General features: G+C 42.0%; 1 protein-coding gene across 1 annotated transcript in view; it reads left to right on the forward strand.

Moving 5' to 3' along the window:
• Nucleotides 1-8: 8 nt before the first annotated feature.
• Nucleotides 9-16,860, forward strand: part of LOC147242895 (pleckstrin homology domain-containing family G member 1) — a 62,652-nt gene continuing 45,800 nt past the window's right edge. The window contains exons 1-5 of the mRNA XM_086190325.1: nt 9-50; nt 869-900; nt 1,436-1,568; nt 2,133-2,218; nt 10,727-10,833. The gene's annotated coding sequence lies outside the window, so the exon portion shown is untranslated. The remainder of the gene's footprint in view (nt 51-868; nt 901-1,435; nt 1,569-2,132; nt 2,219-10,726; nt 10,834-16,860) is intronic.

Raw genomic sequence — 16,860 nt, forward strand, 5'->3', positions numbered from 1 at the left:
TCACTCTGGATTGAAAATGGCGGAGCTTGAACTTCCGGGGGCTTTTCAGTGTAAGTAAATTGGGGATTGCGCTGCAGAAATGAACGCTATAAAAAACAATGAGAGGGTTCATCTTGGATGGTAATTCTTTACAGGACACGATAACAATAATAGTGTTCACAAATTGTATTTGAAATGCATAACATTACTCCATTACTGCCTTAGTGCAACACATTAACTCCAAAAGTAGTTGCAGGTAATGTCAAAAACAAACGAATTTATGAAATACGCATTGATTATGCTGAAGTTGTTTGGAGGAGAACCATGTGCTGTGTTGTGCTCTACAAGTCTAGCCTGTGTCAGCTAACGCTAGCCTATGTTAGCTGACGCTAACCTCTGTCAGTTGACGCTAGCCTAAATTCGCTAACCGCCTCTGTTTTCTATAGCCAGCATCTACTTGCTAACACTAGCCTCTGTTGGCTAACGCCAATCGGTTTGCTGATACTAGCCTCTGTTTGCTAACGCCAGCCTCTTTTTTTTTTCCACTTCCCGCCTGGAGTTAAGTCTATGAACAACGTTAGTATTAGGTGTTTCTGTATGTTCAATCCAAATATTTGTGTGTTTTGACCCTTTATTCATTTCCCCTTGACAATTTTTAGGAAAAAAAAAAAACATTTTATGTTGTAAACCAATCAAAAGGTCCGATGTGTACCTATCACATGGTCAAAATGTTGAGTCGTTTAACATTTTTATATTGCTCATTGTAATCAAGGTATGAATGGAAAGTGTCCGTTTAATCAAGTATTTTTTCATGTCCCTTTTAAAGACAACCTTGTGTATCCCCACTCTTGCCGGTCCAACAGTATTCTGCTGTTTTTTTTTGTCACAGGCAACAAATCCTGGTGGCTGGTCAGGTTCACGGTGAGCTGCAGCTGTCATGAAGCGATTAATGTTTTTACTGGAGCACATTCAGACGGATGGCCTCACAGGATGTCTTTGGACCAGTGCTGTATCACATTTCTCTCCCTTGAAGATGATCTTAAATCACTCCACAACCTGCCCTATTTATACTGAGGTCCAGGTGGTGTGTGTGTGTGTGTGTGAGTGTGAGTGTGAGTGAGTGTGCAGCAACAGAGTTTTATGGTGGTGATTTTTAGCATACAGGCAAATATGTGTTCCCGTAAATATATTTGCTCCGTGTTGAAAACCAGCAGATAAACACATAAGAAGTGTCATCTTGTCGTAGGAGGCACGATGCACCTGTTCCTTGTTTCCTTGTTGTAGCAGTCTGAGCTGTAGCAGCAGCGTGAAGGCAGCTTGATGACAGGGTTTGCTAATTGTCAATTTACTGGCAAGAGCTAGAAAACGGAAACCATTTGTGCCCTGAAATCTTCAGTGATAAATTGTTGGTATCGAGAGATGCGATATCCCCTTGTTTTCCAAATTATTGCTTTAGGCTGGAGATGAGCTCTCTGGGCTTGGGCCTGTGCATCTTTGTGTGTGGGGTCACGATCTTTCACCTGCTGCTGGCTGCCTACCCTGCTGGGAGGTCACATTTAGGAGCTGAGGCGTGAAGGAGTTGACAAAAGGTAGGAGGGAGGGAGGGAAGGAAGAAATTGGGGGAGAAGATGGTTGAGGAGGAAGCCAATAGAAGAAGGCAACTATCATCCACTGCTTAGCATTCAGTAGTCTGTGTATTTGAGTTTTATAGGCTTTGGTTGGTATTTTCTAGCTGACGCAAAGCAGTGTTGACTTCTATTCATACAGGAATCTCTTAATAGGTGGACATGTTCATGTTTGGAGGGTTATGTGAGCCACATAAACAAAAGCAACAATCCTTATTGTTTTTATGGTGAGTCAAAGGGGGATGAGTATTCTTGCATCCCCGAAAAACCTCCAGATGTCCATCATCACTCACGGGTTTGGCTGAATGGCCTTCCTGCTTGTCATAAAGGAAAAGGAAGTGAGCTGTGCTAACAAGCAGAGCATCTCGCTTTTAACCAGAGAACCACTTTCAGAACTTCCTGTTTCTAAAAAGGCGTTTGTGACGTACTCTCCACGATACGCACTGATATAAGTCCAGAGTTCAAATTGTGAAAATTCAACTCCCATGTGTGCAACATTGATCTGATAAAAACTTTCTCAACTGACAGGTTCTGTTTTTAAGACCCGCCCAGAGAGGATGTCCTGTCACAGCCAGTCGTGAATCATTAAAAGACCAATCACGGTAGGATTTAAGGTACGAAAGATGAAAGTTGTTAGTCTTTCATCTCAGTTCTGATACCTAACCATTCCTTTTTTTTTTTTGTTGCAAAAAAAACCCAACAACAACAAATTTGCATGTGGATGCAATTATAAAGAGAGAGCGATACACCAATGTGTCATCAAAATATTAAAGCTCAACACATTCAGGGCAACGGTGAGCCAAAAATAGACACAAGTTGGGCTTCACTTTTAGAAACTGGACACAAAACACACACTCTCAAATATTTGTAAGATAAAATGCAAAGTTTGGCCATGGCAACACATTTAAGCTGAGGAAGCACCAGGTCAAACACGAGATACGATTTATCTTACTAGAAATAATACGTCACAGTTTTATTCCTCGGTATGACCTTGACCTTTGGTCACCAAAATCTTTTTAGTTCACCCTCGGGTCCCAGTGGACATTTGCTGCAAATATAAGGAAATTCCCTCACTCTATTCCAAATACATTGAACTAACAGCACTTGGATACAAGATACACGCACCCATGTGAGGTGACCTTGTCGTTTGTCCATGGACATTGAAAATCTTTTCAGTTCATCCTTCAGCCTTAATCGACATTTGTCAATCAATGAGAATGGGATGGACGACCCAAAGACCTAATGCCTTTGGGCTAGGCTAAATTACAAAATGTTGGGGGAAAAAACTACATTTCGAGAAAGTAAAGCACTGATAAAAAGTATATTTGGGTACCCTTTCTAAATCCCAGGAACCGATATCTGTTCAAAAGTGAAAGGTGCTGAAGCTTCTTCAGAATATCTTGCAGGTTTTGGTACAATGGTACAGCCTCTGCTTGTTCAGAAGCACGCCCTCCTCCACAAATAGCTGCAATTTATAATAGATAAAAAGGTATGTTGTCAAGCTTTCTTGTTTGAGTGGTGTGTGAGGAGCCTCAGCACCACCCTGTTATTAAAAGCTTAATCTAGATAGCAATCTCAGTTTGACAGATAGTACAATGGCTCATTTTCTCACTACCTCTACGTGAGCGAAGATGCAAACGCTGCCACCAGTCTGGGCTGACATGCAAAGCTTGTCCTCACACATGCAAACCCCGTGTGGCTGCATCAATGAGATAGAAATGTCAGGGTCCCAAGGGTGAATTAATTCACCTCAGGCGTACATTACAGTTTTAAGCATGCATTTGTCATCAGTGCTCAAGTTGTTATGTGCGTGTTTTGTTTTTTTTTGCATGTGTTGCAGTTGTGTCCTCTTGTTGACTTGATGGATGAGCGTACACTGGTGCTTCCTGTTAGAAAGGTTCACTGTACTTTGTGTGTGTGTGTGTGTGTGTGTGTGTGTGTGTGTGTGTGTGAGAATGTCAGAGGACAAAAGGTTGATGGATATCGCCATGTGTTTCCTGTTATAATCAGGTGTGTGTGCGCTGGTCCAGCCCATATTTCCGTGCCTGAGACTGTAGCAGCAGACAGACAAGCACAGACCTGCTCTGTACTGAGATATTTTAGGACTGTTGAGTTACAGTCAGACACACTGCTGGAGAAACATCCTTTTAAAAAAAAAAAACCAAATCATCTTTTTTCCAAGAGTTGGAGGCTTGATTATCTGCTAACTTTTGCTATAAATAATCGTCCTTTCTGACAGCGACCAAGTGGTTACATACACAAATACAGAGTACTGCAGTTTTTTTTGGTTTTTTTTACTGAGGGGAAGTGAGGAGATTGCCCCTGAAAACGCTTGATCTAGATATAAAACTGACCCAACATCCTTACCTTGGGGCTGAATACAGCTAACCTAGATACAGAACCTTGACCTGATCTGTACAGAGGACACACAGACTCTCGCTCTCTCTCTCTGTCTCTCTCTCTCTCTCTCACACCCAAAAAAACCTGGCCGAGCTAAGTCCAGAGAGAGAGTCGTCGAGCACACATTTCCCTAAAATCATTTATTCATATGAAAATAAATTAGGACTGCAGGTAACACAATTGCCAGAATTTCTTCTCAAATTGGACCTGTGCTTGTCTCACATAAAACAAAATGTACAGCTGGATGGAAATATCATGCATCCCCCCCAATCAAAAAAAAAAAAAGCTGCCTTCAACACAACCTGACGGCATTTCCTGTGGTCCTCATCCTGTTTAGGATTCCCTTTTGAAAAGTCCCTTTACAAACATCCTATTGTTTCTTAATACGCCACTAAAACGTCTTTTAATGGCTTCAGGAGTTTGTTTGACGTAGGTAGTTTTGTACTGTTTGTTACTCCATGTTCCGTCAACAAGGCTGTAGTTGAAGACCTATTCATTACAATACTTGACTCATAATTTACCCTGAACACAAAGTTATACAGTTTGTCCTACTTTGTCTTAAAATTCAGACAGTATCTCTTAAACGGATGATGCTAATAGATGGTGTTGTTTGTATAGAATAGTATGGAACCATATCATCCATGGTGTTTAGGTCGTAGCAGATGTTTTTTTTTTCTTTTTTGGTTGGTTGGTTCAAATAAGAACATTGAGGGCGATATTACCAAAGAATAAAATAGAATAAGAATCAGTGAAAAGAAGAGACAAGAGACCTTGAGAGAGCCTCTGCTCAAGAGAGAAAATCGTAGAAAAGTTTAGAAAAAGGGTTGGAGTCCTTTTCTCCAAACTTTTACTTCTATGAACTTTTAACCCCTCCAAGAGCACCAGAGGATACAAGGGATACCCGTAGCGCTCCTGCTCCCTTTTGTCTAATCTCATGAGAGACAATTCTAGGCTGATTTAATCATTTAATAAAAAAGAAGAAGAAATGAATAGAAAACCATTAGCAGCATAGAAATATGTAAATACTCTACGAATACTTAAAGGAAAAAAATAATAAACAGGAACACTGAACCTTTACATTGATGGTGATGATAATCTGATTTATTATCTGGTATGTTAATGAGGAATGTAGCTGGATGTACTGTGTGGAACATGTAACGTCGCTGATTAGATGAAAAGAGACATTTTCTGTGGATCACGTGTTTTTGAAAGTGCGAAGAAAGCTGAAAGTATCCTTCGAACGCCTGAAAATAAGTGTGTACGTTTGGAATATATTGATCCGAAAAACGAACTTTTTTTTTTGTTGGTACAACCGATGTAGAATAGGTGCAGATGGTTCATATCGGTTTCAAAATGTAGCTATTTTAAGAAATGTCTTTTCATATTAAAAAGAACGCGGTCAAGATACAACATATGTGCTAACCCGTACGCGGTGTCTGGTATGTGAGGTTTTTTTTTGGAATCGGTGAAAATGCTTTGACATTTCGATTTAAGCTGAGCTATGATGCATACCTGCTCAGCAAATACTCTATGCACACACCCCATGTGTTGAATGAAGCGTGTGTGGGCATACTTGTGGCCATGTACCGTATGTCACAACACATTCTGTGCATCTGGCAACAAATGGATGTCAGCATTGTTCTTAGCAGGGGGAAGACATTCCAGCAGGCGTACCTGTAGGCCCTGATTTAAGTGCATGTGTCTACTGGAGCTTTTACTATACTTCTAACCAGCACTTACAGTACTTTAGAGATGTGCTGTAAAAACATGTTGCACCTAATTACAAGCTTGGTGAAGAGGAGAGGGGAAAGTCTGGCCCTGGTGATTTAAAATGGTGTACTTTGAAAAGATGTTAATGCTTGTTTTCAGATTTGCTCCTTAGAATCGTATCCGTTTAAGTACTGCCCTGCAAAGATTTATATCTATATTTATAAAAATGCTTGCATGTTATAATTATTCATTATGAAATATTGATAACCTCTCGTGCATGTAAATCACAATCACTGTGCACCACCTTGTCATCCCTTTAGAGGCACATGGTGTTGATTCAGTGTTCTTGTTGTGTATTTGTTGCTTTGACTTGACAAACACAGAACAGAGGTTATCCATGCGCTTGCCCCTCCCACCCCAGTTCTCCCTGCACGTTGTGGCCATGTAAGCTAAAGGCTAAAGGGTCAGAGGTCAGGGGCAGGGTGAGCTTGAAATACTCTGAATGTTGCAGGCTAATTGCAGATAGTATGAATGGAATCCTAATAGTAGTGTCTATATATGGGAGTGTCGCTTTGTTGACGCATTCTCCCGTGGGACAGTGGTGGTACATGCTGTCGCTGGACGCCGAGGTTCTGTAAACATCACGTGGGGCTGAAGGTGGCGCTTTAGCCGAGGGAGTCTGAATCCCTATCTGAGTTCAGGTCTGCACTGGTGGAGATAATTCTATATAATAAGGGCAGGTAAACAAACCTGCTTATCAAGAAGCTTAATGTGGCTCTGAGTGTGTTTCTTTGTGAGTGTGCATGTACAATTTCTTGCTTTAACCCTTTGGTTAACGTTAATTCTGATCTCTCAGTCATTGATTTAGGTCACATCTATTTTTAAACATTTTTTTTTTTTACAAGAAGTGTCTCATACAAAATCTCAAAAAGATTACATAGAAGAAAATAAACAATCATAATGGACCATCCTCCAACCCCAAAGAGCTCCCCAAAATCTTAGCTCTTCCAAAATGTCACCATTTCCTCATTTGTGAGATTGCACAGCTTCAAAGCTCCACTTGTGACCTCTGTGTCAACTTCTCATCATGTTAATAGTGACTCTAACTATCAGCTGGATCTTTTCCGTGGTGGGCGAGTGAAGAGAAAAAGGAAAGCGGGCACCAGGATGGTTCAGAGGTCACTAGCTCACCATAGCCAGGGGACGTCCCTCGACAACCAGTGACATTTTTATGCCAGTCGGGCAGATTCCTTGCTAAGTTTATCAGGGTGGTGAAGTGGGAAAGTATGTGGAGTTGAACGTTGCGGTGGGAAATAATTTCCCCAAGTTTTATTTAAATACCCCCTCAGCTTTGCATTGGCAGGATGTTGATGAGCACGGCGAGAAGGTTATAAAGAGTGATGTGACCTCGTAAGACTCGCGGGCTGTCCCTTCTGTCTTCAGCTAAATTAGTCAGAGCCGACATCGTCTAATTTATGGAAGAGACTGTATCCCAGAACAGTGTGCATATAAAACTTCCTGCTTTCAGAAATGGATTTATTGCAAATTTTGCTCCTTCACTCTGCTGGCTTGTGCTTTCATTGCTATCTTTCCAACTGCCACTGAATTTCAGGAAGGACCTTTGGGGAATTTTGCCTGAAAATTCCATTGCATGTGTTCAAACTGCTTGGGTTTCACAGACTGGATGAAAGAAGATAACGTTTATTCTGAGTCTTAAGAGTAAACAGAAAATGGAAGTTAAACCAGGAAGCTTTGTAAGGGTCAGCAGGGGGTCAATTTCCTGGTTTGAAAAAGAAATTAGATGATATCGCTATCTATGAGAAAATGAATACGCCTGTCACTTGAGTTTTTGCCTCTGTACACACTTTCTGAGTGAGTTTATGGTCTCAATTAATAGTTTCAGTTATGAAGTTAATTATTTTTTTTATTTAGAGTAAAATCGTTGATAAACAGGGTACACATTTGTGTGTGGCTACCATGCAATTGCCTCACCGTTTCCACGGCTGCCTTGCAATTGGACAATGTAACGCCACATCATAGCTCCACCCTCTTGACCAAATATGGTCTTAACTGACCCTCAAAATCAATCAAGATGGCAGTGGTCAAAACGCTCGATTAAATGGGAGTAGGCAGACCTGTGGATAACATCATAGTGGCTGTGCCTCTTATTTTATGCTGCAGAATTTGGTGATCAAGGACATCTCACACAGTTTTAGCCATATCTCCACATTTTATATGTTGATTATGTCAAAATGTTTCACAAATCTCAACTAGGATTGACCCAGCGATGAAATTTTACATTCAGTAGGTCAAAGGTCAACATCTCTGCAACGTTACAAAGCTCTGAAAATAAGCTATTATTGACAAAGGTTCCGTAAAGTGGTGATTACAGTTATTAGTGAAGCAGTGCATGAATCATTTGTGGTATTCAGGACTTCTACGTCAGGGCTGTTGTTGTTTAAGCTCAAACCTGAGATCAAGTTTAAATCAGAAAGATTCAAGTCTGATGACTGAAGGGGGTGACGGGAAGAATTTAGATGGGAGATTTCCCTTTCTGTGTTAATTGACTGACAACTGACAAGTACCACTGCCAGTGTTTTGATGATAAAGGATTTATTTCCTGTGATCAAATAATGCAACATTAATATGACAAATAATTTTTCACCTGGATTGACAGATAATTATGCAAATAATGAAATAGTTAAGAATCCCTATACTGGCTATGAGAGCATTTTTGAGTCAAGTATCCAAACGGATCTGAGCTCAAACAGTTCGTCACCCATCTGTTGGCCATACAGGATGTTATAGAGATTCTGTAAAACAGATTTGAGATTTCCCGTCCTGAAGCCCCCTGCAGCAAAGATGAATGCATCGGTTTGTCCGCCCGTTGCTTCACTCATAGTCTGCTTTTCATTAGCGATCAATGTTACTGCGACTATTTGAACCGCTGTACAGGAAGCTCCCATGCTAGACTGAAGGCTCTGTTTTTGGGAAACACAATTATTTGCTGGCCCCCCTCCAGAAAGTCACACTAAAATTTGATACCCCTCATTACTCGGTGTGCATTAGGGAGCTTAGATAGAGCCAGGTAGCTTAGTGCAATGAGTGGTAGTGGATGGGCTGTGTATTATGCCTCAGTCTTGCCCAGTGAAACCTGTAGATCCTCCGCTGTGTATTCTGGTTCAAATAAGGTTCAGGATCTCTGTCTGTAGTAACAGTCGCTTTTGTAGTTGTCAACAGATGTTTTGTTTTGGCCGACGTTCAGGAGACCGTTGTGGAGAGAAGTATATTGGGTGACTTTTGAGGGAGCTACTGTGCACAACGCTGAAGGCGAGACCTCGTTCATTCTTATTAAATTTGCTCAGTGAATTCTGACTGCAGTTTCCCGTCGTCAGGAACTTAATGGGGATAAAATGATTTAACCTGGTGAATTTTCTAGATCTGTAAAACGTTACTGGACCAAATGGATCAAATTCTGCCTGTTAAACGAGTCATGTTGTAAGAGCTGTGGCCTCAAAAATTGTATCAGTGATATTTCCCAATGTGTTTTTTTGGACGGTGCGCATCACATGACTGTCGCCATTTTTTAAATTACGGTTTGACCGCTGATGTATGTCAGCTTTAATACCTGACAGTATTCCTAAACACAGAGATGCAGGTGCAGAGATTCCTAAGCAAACATTAGGTGGCACTACTGCTGCCTCTTCCACACGATGTATTATAAATATTAACACCTAATCATGCCAGAACATGGGCCTGTTGTCATGGATGCCAGATCCAACTATTTGAGTCAATACCATCACTGGATTGGTGCATCCTTTGTGTGAAGCTCTACAGGAATTTTTCATAGTCACAGCAACTTGTTTTTAGCAACTTAAATAACAGATTTGGATGGTGTTCCACTTTGTTCTACTAAATAATGAGGCCACCAGAAACTAGTAGGTCAAACCAGAATGTGAATGTGTACCATTGTTGGCCTCACCCTCCCTCCTTCCTCCCTCTCAGTGTACTCCCCAAGGTCTCATATGTGGCGGGCTTCTTTCCGCCCTGGTGTTGTTATGTCTACAGTCCCCCCAAATACACTATTTCTGGCATACATGCATTTTAACATACATGTGAAAGGCACCGTCAAGTTAAAAAGTAGACGAGAGTGGAGGGGGTTATGAATTGAGGACAGGCTTGTCAACAGAAATGAAAAGCTGTGGTGAGGAAGTTGGCAAAACTGCATCTCACAACCTTTTTTTTTAGTCCCTGTATTAAATTAGAGACCAGCTGCAGTACCCGATATAAAATGTGTTTTTTTTTTTCTCTCTCCAGTGGCAAATCTGTTACTTGCCTTTGTTTGCTTATGGGTGTTTTCTTAATAGTAACAGACTGAGCAGCTGTTTCTGAATGTTGCCAAGGGCTGCACCAAACATCAGGCATGTGGCCCGTGGGCCAAATCAACCATACATGCAGGAGGGGTGTATGTGCCCCACCTAGCTTGCTTACTTTTACATCATTGGTTTATTTCCTAAATGGTAAGGTGCTAACAAACAGGCTGTGAAAGGAAACGGAGCATTTATCAGGGCCAAGATTACTAAAACAATAATTGTAAATGTATGAGGCATATCAAATCACATCAAGCTGCTGTCACACCAGTGGCAGTTGATTTGAGGTCAGTTTCACCCCCTTTGGACACTCGCGGGGGTGATCCGGATAGTTTATCTGCATAAATAATGCTCTAGTGTGAGGGGTTTAGAGACATTATCTTAATGGTCCCAACTGGATTGGAGTTTCTCCAGTCTCAAATCTTGAAATCCTGTTGTGTGAAAGAAACTCTGCCAGATGGAACATTGTTTGATTTGGATGTTGCATACTTTTATCCATAGAGTTAGCTTGTTACTGAAGTGATCACTAAACTTATTTGAGAGCAACAATAAACTCTTATTTCCACCTCAAAATACTTGTAATTCTATTAAAACTTTATTTATGTGGAGTATATTCACTGAAAGGGATGCTCTCTTTTGCAGGAGTGACCTAATCATACTTACACAGTGACACATCCTCACCTGATCATCCACTGGAGCAGTCGGGGCGAAGAGTCTTGCATAAGGGACCCTCAGTTCTGATAATGAAGGTGGGGAAACCTCTGCCACTTCACTTTCGTCACCCAGATTTATCTTGCCTGTCCAGGGGATTGAACCATTGACCCTGTGGTCACAAGTCTGCCTCGCAAATATGCCATTATTAAGCAATTCTTATGTATGCCATGCTCATCTGACTGTTAAGACCCCAAGTCCAAAGTATCCTCACGGTAAGTTGTTGAGGAATTGTGTGGTCCTGATTTAATTACCTGGTGTTGCATTCTTAGGATTAAATGTTGGTGTGATGTTTGTGGTTTTCCATGTTCAAATCTGAAAATCCAGGCACTAGATTATAGAGACTCTGGTTCCATTTTAAACCCCCTCCCCATTCACAAATTAGCTTGATGCAGATATGAAACCTTGAGTTGGAGTAAAGCTGAGACTCTGAATTGTAGTACCACTCACACACACACACATACACATCTAGCCAGGCTCCAGCTCATGACTTGACAACAGCTCCTAGTTGTCATCTCCATTCCTGCGTTTGTCGACGCTCTAGAGTGAGGAGGGCAAATTCCCCAGAGACAGACAGACAGGCTAAGGGTGTGTGGGTGTGTGTGTGTGTGTGTGTGTGTGTGTGTGTGTGTGTACGCGTGCGTGTGTGCCTGAATCTCTGCTTTGCGCACGTGCACACACGCACGCACGTGCGCAAAGCAGAGATTCAGGCTGCAGTTGTTTGCTGTAAATGTGTGTGAGCGAAGCGTTTTTCACCCTGGTCTGATATTATGGTGAAAACAGTGCCGCTATAGGCTGTCTCAGAGTCTTTGTGCACTTGTCAATTTGTGTATGCCTAAAGAAACCAGAGGGGGGTCTGAGGTGGTGGTGCCAGTGGTAGTGGTGGTGGTGGTGGTGGTGGTGGTGGTGGGGGGGGGGGGGGGGGTGTCACCCTAACGATTGCATTACAGGGCGCAAACATAAAAGTAATTTATTTCACTAACAGAGAAAAGAGAGACCCCCCTCCTCCTCTGCTAGCTTTCCTTTTCTTTCCCTTCATCCAACTCTCCCACTCAGCAGCTGTTCCTCTCACTTTCCACCCTCCCTCCACACCACCCCGCATGCTCCGAATGCCCCCCCCCCCCCCCCCAACAATGTGTGATGGCTTTGTTTTATTGTTGTGCAGCACTGGGCAGGGAAACCCCCGTCTAGATTGGTACAAGACAAGGGTCCGACTCCCACTAATGCTGGGGTGTAGCAGCAGAGTAGATGCACGAGTAAGCTGAGGATTAGGGGAGGCAGTTAGATATTTGGCTTCTAAATGAGGTCCATGGCGTTAAGAAGCTGTTACTGTCTGCTTCCCCCACACCCATGCAACTCGCCAGCACCTGTTTCAGATATGAGACTGAGTTTCAACATGCTTAGCCAGCAGATTACGGAAGATTTTCACACACTATTCCACCATTCTGTGTTTGAATTATCGTCCATTTAACTAGGTACACAGTGTTAAAAGGCCTGTTTAGTTGTTTTACAAATTTAAATTCCAGTTTTGTCTGGACAAGTCATCAATATGTATCCTACAATGTCTAAAGGCTCAATTTGGCTTGGTTAGTATTGAGCCTTCACTGTTCTCTGTGGTCATTTCGTTCGTGTTTGTGCACGTTCCCTCATAGCTTGTGGATGTGGACCAAACGGGGCAATATCAATGAAATAATAGGGCAGTGCAGCCGTGAGGACACATTTGTAATATTTGTCAGAAATTTTTGAGAAACAATTGTGTGTGTCCACATGGGCTAATGTCTTTAACGGCCTCACAGACCGCCGCTGTCGACTACAGTGCCTCTATGGTATTCCTCACACGACCAAGAGCCAAAATATCAGCGTCCTTTCGCCGTAAATTTTTGCCTTTGGGGCTACAGTGTCACAGACCCATGCAGGACAGTGATGATTACTTTCCTTTGACATGGACCTATTTATTTTGGTATTGAAAAGTAGCATAAATTAGCCTTTCCTCTGATATTGTATGGATCTTTTAATGAATTTGCACCAGTGGTAGGAGTGATGTGAGGGCATTATGTCTGGGGTTGTATGGCCGTCCCATTCTTGTTATATCTCAGGACTTCTTCAAAACATGGCACAGATGTCCACGAGGACTTTTTAATGAACTAAAAAGATTATGGAGGTCAAAGGTCACGATCACCTCACATGATTGTAATATCTCAGGAATACATGAAGTGTATATATTCTAATGTTTTACAATGTTCCATCAGGGAAAAAAGCTTTTTCTGGTGAAAGTTCAAAGCTTGCTGTGACAGGCATCTAGTACAGAGGCATACAAACACAATGCAGCGTTCCTCTTTACATTGCAGATTTTTGGCACACAAAATCAGTGCTTCAAAGTGAGTAGTAAATTTGATTTCTCACTAAATGTCCTGAAATGTTAAATGAAATTATGCATATTCAGTTGACTGTCTCAAATGTCTCATTGCCATGCATGACTGGGATTTTCCACACCTAAGTAGATATCGTGGTATATATCAATAAAAGGAGCTTAATATTCCTTTTTTTCCATGTCGTTCAGCCATAGTCATAATTGATGACAAATGATGATCCCGTGAGCTTAAATTGCAACCACTGGTGCTTTTACTGCTGCTGCCTATGAATTTTTTCCCATATACATCAGCTCCAGCCAAAATTTTTATGGTTTGCTTGGTTTGGAAAAAAATGTATCATATTTCTGCTCCAAGATCTATCTTCTTTCTGTGGGCCAAATCATCCCCATGTCAAAGATGGGACGCAAACAACATTTATTTGTGGTGTTGACAAACGATTATATTCTTTACTGGAGCTGCCCCTGTTTCTACAGTGCCAGTCAAGAATGTGAAAACTCTCGGGATGTGTGTTTATCCTGTAACCACCAGTCAGCATGGTGAAGAGCCTCTGGGTACGTGTGTTTATTGTATGTACACTTTAGTAGATGGTTCCATTCTCGGTTTCTTTATTTCAGCCAGGAACGTTACGCCGTGATGAACTCCTTTTGTCTGTATTTGTACGTGTTTCCTCTGTAAATCACTGAAGTTAAATAATTTTCTTGTAATTCCTCAACTATAAATCCCTCCATCCACTACCTTTGATTGTTTGTTTTTACAACATGATGTTACAGCTAAATTTGATGGACTGGGATATGTGGCGTTGTTGGTTAGCGGTCTGAAAATGAAACCACTCCATCCCACAACTGTACCTCTTGCTGTTGGAGAGTTTGGAAGATAATAATCATGAGCTGTTTACTCCGTAGGGCCCATTTTGGGCTACTCCTGTCCTCATAGGAAATAACTCAGAGTAAATGGCTGGAGAGGGATGGTAATGTTTTTAGAGGTTACTGCATGTTTGTCAATTTGGTTATTCTGTGTACCAGACTTGCTGTACATGTGACTCTGAGAGTGCATGTCCTCCTCTCCTCAGCTTTAGTTCGACAGCCTCTGGGCCATGAAGGTTACGAGCTGTCCGGTGGTGCTTTAAAAGCCTCTAACTGACTTCCTGTTCTATTAGAGCTGACATGAAACCGACAGGCTGTAATGAGCTGTCATCCTCAGCATGTCACCAAATGTCCAAATGTGCCAGTAGAGCTAGCACACTGCATCTGCGCACAGGAGTGTGTGTGCCTGTGAGTGTGTTAGAATGACAGTCTGTGTAACAGGTGGTATCAGCTATTGGAGTTTGCTGGAACAAAAGCTGAGGATATTTCTGAATGCTGGCTTGTGTGTGTGTGTGTGTGTGTGTGTGTGTGTGTGTGTGTGTGTGTGTGTGTGTGGTCAGCTATATGGACTGGCCATTGTGCCCTTGGCCCTCAGCAGATGTGGTCTGAACAATGAGCAGGGTAAATAAAAGGAAGTGGTGTATAAATAGCCTGTTACGTCTGCATGAGTAGAGTTCTTGTGCTGTGTGTGTGCGTGTGTTCCTCTTTGAACTGGAAATGAATTGTACTGTAGGAAGTTGCACTGTGTCGCACTCACCGCAGGTGCACTTCAAAAATCCCAGCAGAGTCCAATATTTCATTTTGTTGTAAATCTTCTTGAAGATTTACTTTACTTTGAAAAGTTCAACTTTTGGTATTTGCCATCTAAGCGTTCGTCTTAAAACCTCAGAGTCCATCTTAAGCACCTCTTTATGAGTGGTGAAGCTCAGTTAGAGCCTCATCTCCAAATTACATCCTGGTAATAAGGGCACAGGGGAACAGTTCTAAAAATAAAGGTACCTCCTCCCTTTCTATCTCTCTCTCTGTCTGTCTCTCTCTCTCTCTCTCTCTCTCCCTCTCCCTTCCTCTCTTCTATCCAGGCCACTTGCACCTTCTCACCACCACAGAAATCCATGTAACCTGGCACTTTTCCAGTACAATTTTTCACAACATGTGGCATCTTGTTAAGTTCCTTTCCATCTTAACTGCATTTGAAGCTCTTTACAATGTTGCTTAGTTGGCGGAGGCGGTCATACGAGGAGCCAACCTGCTCATCAGGAGCAATTATGGGTACAGTATCTTCCTCAACAACGTTTCACTCTCTGGGGGAGCTGCAGAACAAACTAATTTGACACTCCTCGCCTTCTGAGCCACGCCCCTCCCTCTATACAAATTATATTTTGATTAATGATCACTCTATCCATGTCATGTTAATTAGTTGAAATGAAACAAGTGGTTTTATGCTTCCTCATGTGTAAACGTCATATATTTTCAGACAAATAGTGATGTTGAATTGATTAAACTATGATAATAAAATGCAGATTGTCCTTCTGAGCTGAAGTACAGATTTGCTGTTTTCTCTCTCTCTTGCGCCCTAGATCCTGTGTTCTGTTACAGCTCCATGGGGATGTTAGTGTGTGTGTGTGTGTGTGTGTGTGTGTGTGTGTGTGTGTGTGTGTGTGTGTGTGTGTGTGTGTGTGTAGGTTGTGGGGCGTTGGGCTGGACCGAGGCAGCTGAGTGTCATCAGTGAAGTCACTGATGGCCTATATTAGCCGCACACTTCAGTCGAAACACAATCCAGGCAGCGAACATGAAGCCAGGTGACAAGAGAACGAGAGGGTGGGCGATTATTGGTCGAGTCACAGTAGAGAATAAATGACAGCAGCAAATAGGCTGTATTCAGATATATCGATCATTAATTGAATATTGATGACTTTTTTGGTGAATGATTGACGGTGCTGATCAAGTGCTGTGCTTTAGAACCACAGTGTTGTTTACCTCAATGTTGGTAGGTTGTAGATGCATTTTGTTCCTGTTTGTGCGTATATTTGGCCTCAGAAGTGCTGAGTCAGGTTGTCTGTGGATGTTTATGGGGCTCATCTTCTCTTGGTCACATCTGGCTCTAGTTAAGAGCTGTCACTAACATCTGTATGTTCTCTAAACAAACTTCTTCCTCATTCCAGAGTCTTCTAACAACTTTATTTAGATGTACTGCAGACATATTTCTAGTCCAGCTGTCATTACAGAGAAACGTGATCTCACTATTTTTTTTTTCGGCTCTGATACAAACACTTGATCTCAGTCTAGACTTCTGTGGAGACAGTAGCTCCTGCTTGCTCCAAAGTAAAACATTTACTGTACAGCAGATGTAGTGGACAGTCCAATGTCTGTCTACAAGTGCACTTAAATCAAAATGACAGCCGCGCTACGTCTTTCAACTACGTCTTTTCTGATACACTTTTATATATATATATTAGGGGTGCAACGAGATAGTCAACTCATGAAACGATACGAAATACGAAACAGGGCTCACGATGCGAAATAAAGATTAAAGAAAATCAAAAATGCAAAAATCCCCCACACAGTGCACTCATTCATTCATGGTCTCAGAAAGTGGTGAAGAGCATTTGTGAGCCAGATGTAACCTAACACGACACATTTTCCAATCACCTGACCACAATTGCGACTTGGTCTGATGATGTTGAGCAGTGCTGGCCTAAGCAATTACCTGCTGAGTGACAGTCTTCTGTCTAGCTCCAGTGTTTCATTAAAACCTGTGCCGCGGCAGCCATGCTAGCCAAAGCAAACCAAAAAGGCAAGGTTAGTGGGTCAGTGTCTTTTCCCTTCTGCA

The sequence above is a fragment of the Aulostomus chinensis genome, chromosome 20 (genome assembly GCF_037954235.1).
Source record: "Aulostomus chinensis isolate RoL2024-O1b breed Wild chromosome 20, RoL_Achi_v1.0, whole genome shotgun sequence".
NCBI lineage: Eukaryota > Metazoa > Chordata > Actinopteri > Syngnathiformes > Aulostomidae > Aulostomus > Aulostomus chinensis.